Genomic DNA, 11,329 nt, shown 5'->3' on the forward strand with positions numbered 1-11,329 from the left:
ATCCTGTTGTTTAAAAATGTGTGGAAACTTCCCCCTCTATCTCTTGTTCCCTCTCTCACTATATGATATGCCTGCCCTTTCACCTTCCACCATGATTGTATGCTTCCTGGGATCTCCCCATGCAGATGCCAGCAGTATGCTTCTTGTACAGTGTATTAGTTAGTTTTCATGCTGCTGATAAAGACACACCCGAAACTGGGAACAAAAAGAAGTTTAATTGGACTTACAGTTTCACATAGCTGGGGAGGCCTCAGAATCACGGTGGGAGGTGAACATCACTTTTTTTTGTACTTTAGGTTCTGGGGTACATGTACAGATCATGCAGGATTATTGCATAGATACATACATGGCAATGTGGTTTGCTGCCTCCATCCCCTGTCACCTATATCTGGCATTTCTCCCCATGTTGTCCCTCTCCAACGTCCCCACCCCCCGCTGTCCCTCCCCTAGCCCCCTCCAACAGACCTCAGTGTGTGATGTTCCCCTCCCTGTGTCCATGGGTTCTCATCATTCAACACCTCGAGAGACACTTCTTATATGGCGACCGAAAGAGGAAAATGAGGAAGAAGAAAAAGTGGAAACCCCTGATAAACCCATCAGATCTCGTGAGACTCATTCACTACAAGAACATCCCAGGAAAGACCCAGCCTCATAATTTCATCACCCCCACTGGGTTCCTCCCATGACAAGTGGGAATTGTGAGAGTTACAATTCAAGATGAGATTTGGGCGGGGACACAGTCAAACCATATCATAGAGCCTGCTGATCTGTGAACCAAAATAAATCACCTTTTTCTTTATAAATTACTCAGTCTAAGATATTCCTTTACAGAGATGGAAACATATTGACACATACATCTATAGGAAAACATCTTTTTCTGATAAATGCAATCAGCATAATTGGAAGGAATGACTGTTATACCAGATATGCAGATGTCAATGTAAGGACACAAGAAACATTAAAAGATTGTTTTAAATGGAAACTCTAAAAAAAACACAATAATTCTCCATCAACAAATTTCAGCAGAAAAGAAATGTATGAAATTGCAGAAGAAGAAATCAGAATATTAACGAAGCTCAATGATATACAAGAGAACACCAATAATACAAACCAAGAAATATTTAAATGCAATAAATTGAGAAATGCAATAAAGAGATAAATATCATTAAGAAATAACCAAACAGAAACACTGGAACTGAAAAAAATCAACCAATGAAATTAAAAATACAATGGAGTCCTTCAACAATACACCAGATCAAGCAAAAAAATAATAATTTCAGAACTTGAAAACAGGTCTTTTGAAATAACTCAGTCAAATAAAAAGACTAAAAGAATAAAAAAGAATGAAGAAAGCCTATTTTACAGATGAAACACAATAAAGCAAAAAAGTATTCCAAATTTGGGTGTTCCAGAAAGAGAAGAGGTAGGCAAAGGCATAGAAAACCTATTTAATAAAATAATAACTGAACACTTACCAAGTATTGCAAGAGATATAGACATCTAGATACAGGAAGCTCAAAGAACAGGAAGCTCAAAGACCCCCAAATACATTCAACACAAATATTTCTTCAAGACACATTGCAGTCAAGCTGTTAAAGACACTGAGAATTCTAAAACAGCAAAATAAGTGTCAAGTCCCCAAACTGGCATTGGGTTTTGTTGCAGAAATCTTACAAGTCAAGAGAGAATAGGATCATATATTCAAAGTGTTGAAAGAAAAACTATCATCCAAGAAGACTAGATCTAGCAAAGCTATCCTTCAAAAAAAAAGTGAAATAAATTATCTCCTAGGCAAGCTAAAACTGAGGGCATTCATTACCACTACACTGGCTCTATAAAAAAATGGTTAAGAAATTTCTACACCTGGATGTGAACAGGTGATACAGACCATCATGAAAACCCATAAAAGTATGAAACTCATTGTAGAGCAGACACACAAATGAGAACCAGAAAGGAGTCAAATAATGGCACTACGGAAAACCACCAACAGCAATAATAAACAATAAGAAAGAGAGAAAGGATCAAAGGATATACAAAGAAACCATAAAACAATTAACAAAGAACAGAAATAATTCATCATCTATCAATAATAACCTGAATGTAAACACATTAAATTCCCAATTAAAAAATAGAGACTTGCTAAATGGATGTCTTGCTAATGTTGACCCAACTAGATGATTCCTATAAGAAACTCATCTCACCTGTAAAGACACATGTAGACTGAAAGTAAAGAGGAAAAACAATATTCTATGCAAACGGAAACCAAAAGTGAGCAGGAGTATTTATACTTATATCCGGTAAAATGGACATTAAGTCAAAAACAGTAAAAGAAGACAATGAAGGCCATTATATAATCATAGAGGGATCAATACAGCAAGAGGATATAACAATCATAAATATGTATACACTCAACATTCAAGCACATGGGTATATAAAGCAAATAATATTATCTCTAAAGGAAGAGATAGACTGTAATACAATAAAGATTGGGGACTTCAACAACTCATGCTCAGCAACAGAAGATCATTTAGAGAGAAAATCAACAGGGCTGGGCTTGGTGGCTCACACCTGTAATGCCAGCACTTCGGAAGGCAGAGGTGGGCGGATCACCAGAGGTTGGGAGTTCGAGACCAGCCTGACCAACATGGAGAAACCCGTCTCTACTAAAAATTCAAAATTAGCCAGGTGTGGTGGTGCATGTTTGTAATCCCAGCTACTTGGGAGGCTGAGGCAGGAGAATCGCTTGAACCCGAGAGGCAGAGGTTAAGGTAAGCTGACCAAGATCACTCCATTGCACTCCAGCTTAGGCAATAAGAGCGAAACTCCATCTAAAAAAAAAAGAGAGAGAGAAAGAAAATCAACAAAGAAACATTGAAATTAACATGCACTTTAGACCAAATGGGCCTAACAAATAATTACAAAGCATTTTATTCAAAAGCTGAAGAATAAACACTCAGCATATAAAACATTCTCTATAGTAGGTCATATGTTAGGTCACAAAACAAGTTTTAAGAAATTAAAACCATAAAATTGCATCAAGTGTCTTAACAGACAAAAATGGATCAAAACCAGAAATCAGTATCAAAAAAAGCTTTAGAAACTGCACAAGGTACAATGTGCATGCCTGCCAGTGCTCTGCACCTTCACTCCTGCCAGGGCCAGGCCAGGAAAAGGAGAGGAAGGCCTCTGGTATTTGTGTATGGGCCAGTATTGATGCAATCACTGCAGGAGCCCTGACTCCACAGCATGTTTAAGCTCATTCCTCTCCAGCTTCTCTGAAGTTGGGAGCTGTTTCTCCAGGGACACTGAGCCCTACCAGAGTAGTCTTTGGCCCAGCAGCCACATCCTCAGCTCAGTATCCTGGAAGTTTTCATTTGAGATACCTAATGATGTACCTCTGCCAGCAGACTGGGAGATGGCAAAGACATCTTCTGGTCGAGATACTTCTGAAATCACATTGATCAGACAAGAACATGGCAGGATCCCAGAAAGGCCATGCTCTCTCAGATAAATGTTACAGCCCTCACCAGTTCACCAGTGCAGCAGAATATGATAAACTCAGACTCAGATCCTCTTCCTGATGGATGGGAACAAGCCATGACTCAGGATGGAAAAATTTACTATATAAACCATAAGAACAAGACCACCTCTTGCCTAGACCCAAGGCTTGACCCTCATTTTGGTAAAGCCATGAATCAGAGTACTCCAGTGAAACAGCCACCACCTGTGGCTCACCAGAGCCCACGAGGAGGCATCATGGGTAGTGGCAACTTCAACCAGCAGCAACAAATTCCACTGCAGCAATTGAAGATGGAGAAAGAAACTGCAACTGAAACAGCAAGAACTGCTTTGGCAGGAGTTAGTTCTCTGTAGCCAGTTACCAACACTGGAGCATAATGGTGGAACTCTGAATCCAGTATCTTCCTCTGAGATGTCTCAGGAATTGAGAACAATGACTACCAATAACTCAGATCCCTTTCTTAACAGTGGTGCCTATCACTGTCAAAATGAGAGTACCGACAGCAGACTAAGCATGAGCAGCTACAGTGTCCCTGACACCCCTGATGACTTCCTGAACAACGTTGATGAGATGGATACAGGTGATACTATCCAACAAAGAACTCTGCTCTCACAGAAGAACCATTTCCCAGACTACCTTGAAGTCATTCCTGGGAAAATGTGGACCTTGGAACACTGGAAGGAGATGGAATGAACATAGGAGAGGAGTTGATGCCACATCTGCAGGAAGCTTTATGCTCTGACATCCTTAATGACATGGAATCTGTTTTGGCTGCCACCGAGCTAGATAAAGAAAGCTTTCTTAGATGGTGATACAGACCTAAAATAGACTGAATTCTAAATCTGTGAAGGATCTAAGGAAATAAGACATATATGCCTGGTATTTCCAAGTAAGCCAGTTGCAGTTTTCTGGTTAATACAGAAGAAGTTGAACAAATGTCCAGCAAGACTCTTTCATACACTATTTTGCTCTTCCTTGTCTACTGCAGCTGTTAATATATTGTTGACCTCTTTCACAGTTGGTAATGAAGGAATCAAAACCAACCAAAAAAATTGTTTCTTTTGATATTATAACTACTGTTCATTTGGGGGGTTGGGGGAAGTGAACCTGTTTGGATGGTGGATGCCATTCTTTTTGCCCACTTAAATGTTCACCGATATGCCAGGCATTGTGACTCATGCCTGTAATCTCAGCAGTTTGGGAGGCCGAGGAGGGCGGATCACCTGAGGTCAGGAGATCGAGACCCACTTGGCCAACATGGTGAAACCTTGTCTCTATCTACTAAAATACAAAAATTAGCCGGGCATGGTGATGGGCACCTGTAATTCCAGTTACTGGGGAGGTTGAGGCAGGACAATCACTTGAACCTGGGAGGCAGAGATTGCAGTGAGCTGAGATCACGCCCACTGCACTCCAGCCTGGGCAGCAGAGCCAGATCCTGTCTCAACAACAACAAAAAAAGTCTCACCGATCATTTTAAGTAAATACTCAGAATTAGAAATCAAATGTTTCGTGTCATAGTGTGTTCAAAAATTGTTTCTTCAGCTGCCTTTGGTCAGTGGAAAAACATGACTTACTGGTCTAACAAGCTAAAATGTTAAAACTGATATTCAGTACTTAATGCTGATTTGAAGAGATCACTGAAACCAAGACTGAAGACTGTTTTTCTTTCAGTATTTTCTTTTCCTTTTAGTATCATCATTAGTCACATAGTGGCCTAAAATAAAAGGAATAAACTTCTTTAATTTTAGAAGCTCATAGGCATGAGACAATTTCCATAGAAATATATTAATTATTGCCACATAGTCTAGTATAGGTTTTGGTGAGTAATTTTGTGGGTGTGTATTTTGTTTTGCTTCGTTGGTTTTTTTTTTTTTTTTTTGGTTGGTGGTTAGTTTTGTTGAAACCTATGCAAACGATCATATTAGCACATCTATCTGTTCATAGTTGTAGCTCAGGACGGTTATTGTAGTTGTTTTGGTAAAATCTCCATTTCCTGTTTTTTTCCATCTTATTTAAATAGTGATTATATGCTCTCTCTTATACACACACACACACACACACACACACACAATGTTTATAATGGTGTGATAGTAGAATGTATCTTTTCTTTTTTTAGGTTTCCCTACTTTTCAATTAAGTTTTTAAATGGTACCTTTGTATGCATTTAGAATAAATGATCAGTAGTTTATACTTCACTCCTAGTTTAAATCTGGTTGGGGCAGTCTGCAGATGTTAGAAATGGTTTTGGGTTTTAGAAAGGGATATTACTATGGATAGTGCCTAGGGGAGTACTCTATGCCGTCTGGACACACGATAGATCATATCTGATAAATTGGAAAGGTGCAAACAAGAAATAGCTTAATTTTCCCCCCTTGGACTCTATTGGACTAATTTTTAAGTCTTGGTGGAAAATCACTGAGTAGGTTCATAACGTGCATGACAGAAGTAAGATTTGTAGTACTTTACCTTCATTTAGCTTTGGAAGTTTACCTTTGCCTTGGTTTTGGAAGTAAATTCTAGTTTGTAGTTCTCATTTGCAATGAACACATTAAAGACCAGGTTGAAATATTGCCTTCAAGACTGTGCTTTTACTTATAAGACTTGCTCCTACTTCTGTATGCTTAGAATTGACTCTGGATAGAACACTATAAGGTCATGATATAGCTGGAAAAGTGATCAGATTAATAAATGTATATTGATAGATGAATTAAGCAAAGAAATGGAGATGATTATACCTTTATTTTTACAGAAAGATATGTGACTAGAATATGTGTCTATAGGAGTAATAATGGTTTCCAAACAATATTTTTAAGGGGAAAAAATGAGCATCAATTAACTCTGCAATATAAGCTATGAAGTAATAGCTGATTGTAAATTAAAGTGGCACCAGCTAGCACCTCTATGACTTAGGAGTCTTTCAATGTTTCTAAATAAGCCTTTATTTTTAAGGGTTTATAACAGGCATAAAATCTCTTTTCCTGGCAAAAGCTGCTATGAAAAGCCTCAGCTTGGAAAGATTTTTTTCCCAATTACAAAAATCTAAGTATTTTGTCCCTTCAATTTGAAGGAGTGCAAAAATTGGAAGTCAGAAGTTTTAAGTATATTCAGTGCTACAAAAATATGCAGCCATTGTGCTGTATATAATAATTCATAGCTTGATCACTTGTAATAATTGACTCTAAGGTTTTTATTGAGGGAATAGGAGCAAAATTAAACCTTTATTTAAGTTTGGGGGAAGATGGCCACTGTACAGATGGTTTTAGAGTAATAATGAAATCCTACCTAAAATGCAAAATTTGGTATATTAGTTATACAGCATATGTTGTAGCAGTACTGTGATACCTGACAGTGCTTCAATCTTATGATGGAGCACATTTATTTGGAGTTTCAGATCTTCCAAAGCACTATTTATTGTAATAATTATTTTTTAAATATATTGTCTTTAAAGGAAAAATGAACACAAGGAAGTGGCTTTGCTACAAATTATGTTGCTGTTATAATAATATAATATATCAATATAATAACATAATATTAATAAATATATTAATTTATATATTACAACATAAATATATATTAATTTATATATAACATACAATATAATATTAATAAACATATTAATTTATAAATTATAAAGTATATAAATATATATTAATATATAATATAATTATTCATGTTAAATATATTAATTCTATAAGTAACATGGCAGAAAGACTAAAAAATCTAATTGTGTAATTCAGAATTCATACCAGTTGGTGTTGAAATACAAACATTGCAAAAGGTGGGGCAATATCCAGTGATGAACAATTACATAGCTTTGGTACATGTGAGATATTAGTGCTCATATGAATTTTATCTTTGCAAGCATGTTTTTATAAGAACTGTGGGTGTGGCTATCATGATAATTGTTTTCTATATCTTGAAAAAGTATTCTCCACATTATACATGTTTTATATTTGAGAGTTCCTTAATGCACACTTCTCAAATATATATGTATGTATGTATATATATGTAGTACCAATGTTAGCTTTTCGATTTTTGGTTTATTTATTTATTTATTTTCTTCAACTTTTATTTTGAGCTCCAGGGTACATGCGCAGAATGTGCAGGTTTGTTACATAGATAAACATATGCCATCGTGGTTTGTTGCACATATCAGCCCATCACCTAGGTATTAAGCCCAGCATCCATTACATATTCTGCCTGAGGCTCTCTCTCCCCACTGCCTCAACAAGCCCCAGTGTGTGTTGTTGCCCCCATGTATCCATATGTTCCCATGATTCAGCTCTCACTTATAAGTGAGAACATGCAATGTTAGTTTTCTGTTCCTGTATTAGTTTGCTGAGGATAACCGATTCTAGCTCCATCTATGTTCCTGCAAAGAACATTTCTTGTTCCTTTTTATGGCTGCATAGTATTCCATGGTGTATATGTACCACATTTTCTTTATCCAGTTTGACATTGATGGGCATTTCAGTTGATTCTACATCTTTACTATTTTGAAAAGTGCTGCAATGAACATAGGTGTGCATGTATCTTTTTTATAGAATCATTTATATTCCTCTGGGTATATATCCAGTAATGGAATTGCTAGGTGAAATAGTATTTCTGCTTCTAGATCATTGAGGAATTGTAATACTGACTTCTACAATGGTGAAGCAAATTTACATTTCCACCAATGGTGTAAAAGTGTTCCTTTTTCTTCACAACCTCACCAGCATCTGTTTTTTCTTGACTTTTTAATAATCGCCATTTTGACTGACATGAGATAGTATTTCATTGTGGTTTTGATTTGCCTTTCTATAATGATCAGTAATGTTGAGCTTGTTTTCATGTTTGTTGGCTGCATGTATGTCTTCTTTTGAGAAGTATCTGTTCATGTCATTTGTCCACTTTTTAATGGTGTTGTTTGTCTTTTTCCTTGTAAATTTGTAATATTTATTTTATTAATTTTTTCAAAAAACATGCTCCTGGATTCATTGATTTTTCGAAGTGTTTTTTTCTGTCTCTATCTCCTTCAGTTCCATTCAGATCTTGGTTATTTCTTGCCTTCTGCTAGCTTTGGGGTTTGTTTGCTCTTGGTTCTCTAGTTAGATTAGTTGTGATGGTAGGTTGTTGATTTGAGAACTTTCTAGATTTTCGTTGTGGGCATTTACTGCTATAAATTTCCCACTTAACACTGTTTTAGGCCTGGCATGGTAGATCACCCCTGTAATACCAAGCACTTTGGGAAACCAAAGTGGATAGATCATCTGAGGTCAGGAGGTTGAGACCAGCCTGGCCAACATGGGGAAAACTCAACTCTACTAAAAATACAAAAATCAGCTGGCTGTGGTGGCATGGGCCTGTGATCCCAGCTACTGAGGAGGCTGAGGTAGGAGAATCACCTGAATCTTGGAGGTGGAGGTTGCAGGGAGCCAAGATCATGCCACTGCACTCCAGCTTGGGAGACAGAGAGAGACTCCATTTCAAAAAAACAAAAACATTGTTTTAGCTGTATCCCACAGATTCTGGTACATTGTTTTGTAGTTCTCATTAGTTTCAAACAACTTCTTGATTTCTGCCTTAATTTTATTATTCACCCAGGAGTCATTCAGGATGAGGTTGTTCAATTTCCATGTAGTTGTGCAGGTTTGATTGAGTTTATTAATTTTGAGTTTTAATTTGATTGTGCTGTGGTATAAGAGACTGTTAGGTTTTCAATTCTTTTGCATTTGCTGAGGAGTGGTTTCCTTCCAATTATGTGATCAATTTAAAGTAGTTGCCATGTGGCAATTAGAAGAATGTATATTCTGTTGTTTTGGTGTGGACAGTTCTATAGATATTTATCAGGTCTGTTTGATCCAGAGGTGAGTTCAGGACCTGAACATCTTTGTTAATTTTCTCTCTTGATGATCTATTTAATACTGTCAACGGGGTGTTAAAGTTTACCAATACTATTGTGTGGGAGTCTGAGTCTCTTTTAAGGTCTCTGAGAATTTGCTTTATGAATCTTGGTGCTCCTGTACTGGGTGCATATATACTTAGGATAGTTATCTCTTCTTGGTGAATTGAATCCTTTACCATTATGAAGCCATTCTTTCTGGGATTTTTTTGTTGTTGTTGGTTTAAAGCCTATTTTGTCAGAAACTTGAATTGCAGCCCCTATTTTTTCTCTATTTTACACTTGCTTGGTAAATTTTCCTCCATCACTTTATTTTGAACCTATGTGTGTCTTTGCAAGAGAGACGAATCTCTTGAAGACAGCATACAGATGGGGCTTGACTCTTCATCTAGCTTCCCATTCAGTGTCTTTTAATTAGGGCATTTAGCCCATCTACATTTTCAGTTAAAATTCAATATTTTCATGTGTAAAACTGAGCTTGTCATGATGGTATCTGGTTGTTTTGCAGACTTGTTTATTTGGTTGCTTCATGGTGTTACTGGTCTGTGTACTTCAGTGTGCTTTTGCAGTGACTGATAATGGTTTCTCCTTTTCATGTGTAGTGTTTCCTTCAAGAGCTCTTGAAAGACAGGCCTGGTTATGACAAATTACCTCAGCATTTGCTTGTTTGAAAGGTATCTTATTTTTTTTTTAATTTTTTATTGCATTTTAGGTTTGGGGGTACATGTGCAGAACATGCAAGACAGTTGCATAGGTACACACATGGCAGTGTGTTTTGCTTCCTTTCTCCCCTTCACCCACATTTGGCATTTCTCCCCAGGCTATCCCTCCCCAGCTCTCCCCCCCCCACTGGCCCTCCCCTTTTTCCCCCAATAGACCCCAGCGTTTAGTACTCCCCTCCCTGTGTCCATGTGTTCTCATTTTTCATCACCCACCTATGAGTGAGAATATGCGGTATTTCATTTTCTGTTCTTGTGTCAGTTTGCTGAGAATAATGTTCTCCAGATTCATCCATGTCCCTACAAACGACACGAACTCATCATTTCTGATTGCTGCATAATATTCCATGGTGTATATGTGCCACATTTTCCCAATCCAGTCTATCATCAATGGGCATTTGGGTGGATTCCAGGTCTTTGCTATTGTAAACAGTGATGCAATGAACATTCGTGTACATGTGTCCTTATAGTAGAACGATTTATAGTCCTTTGGATATATACCCAGTAATGGGATTGCTGGGTCAAATGGAATTTCTATTTCTAAGGCCTTGAGGAATCGCCACACTGTCTTCCACAATGGTTGAACTAATTTACACTCCCACCAACAGTGTAAAAGTGTTCCTTTTTCTCTACATCCTCTCCAGCATCTGTTGTCTCCAGATTTTTTAATGATTGCCATTCTAACTGGCGTGAGATGGTATCACAATGCACTCGGCTTGCCAATATTTTATTGAAGATTTTTGCATCTATGTTCATCATGGATATTGGCCTGAAGTTTTCTTTTCTTGTTGGGTCTCTGAAGGGTTTTGGTATCAGGATGATATTGGTCTCATAAAATGATTTGGGAAGGATTCCCTCTTTTTCGATTATTTGGAATAGTTTCAGAAGGAATGGTACCAGCTCCTCTTTGTGTGTCTGGTAGAATTTGGCTGTGAACCCATCTGGAATCTGTGGTGATTTCCCCTATATCATTTTTTATTCCATCTATTTGGTTGTTCTCTCTTTTCTTTTTAATCAGTCTGGCTAGTGGTCTGTCTATTTTGTTGATCTTTTCAAAAAACCAGCTCTTGGATTTATTGACTTTTTGAAGGGTTTTTCATGTCTCTACCTCCTTCAGTTCAGCTCTGATCTTAGTTATTTCTTGTCTTCTGCTGGGTTTTGAGTTTTTTTGATCTTGCTCCTCTAGCTCTTTCAATTTTGACAATA

At 37.3% G+C, this 11,329-nt stretch overlaps 1 pseudogene; it reads left to right on the plus strand.

The window, feature by feature from the left end:
• Window positions 1-3,400: 3,400 nt before the first annotated feature.
• On the plus strand, window positions 3,401-4,332 carry LOC100390977 (transcriptional coactivator YAP1 pseudogene; annotated as a pseudogene).
• Window positions 4,333-11,329: the final 6,997 nt, after the last annotated feature.

This window comes from Callithrix jacchus, chromosome X, assembly GCF_049354715.1.
Source record: "Callithrix jacchus isolate 240 chromosome X, calJac240_pri, whole genome shotgun sequence".
Lineage (NCBI taxonomy): Eukaryota > Metazoa > Chordata > Mammalia > Primates > Cebidae > Callithrix > Callithrix jacchus.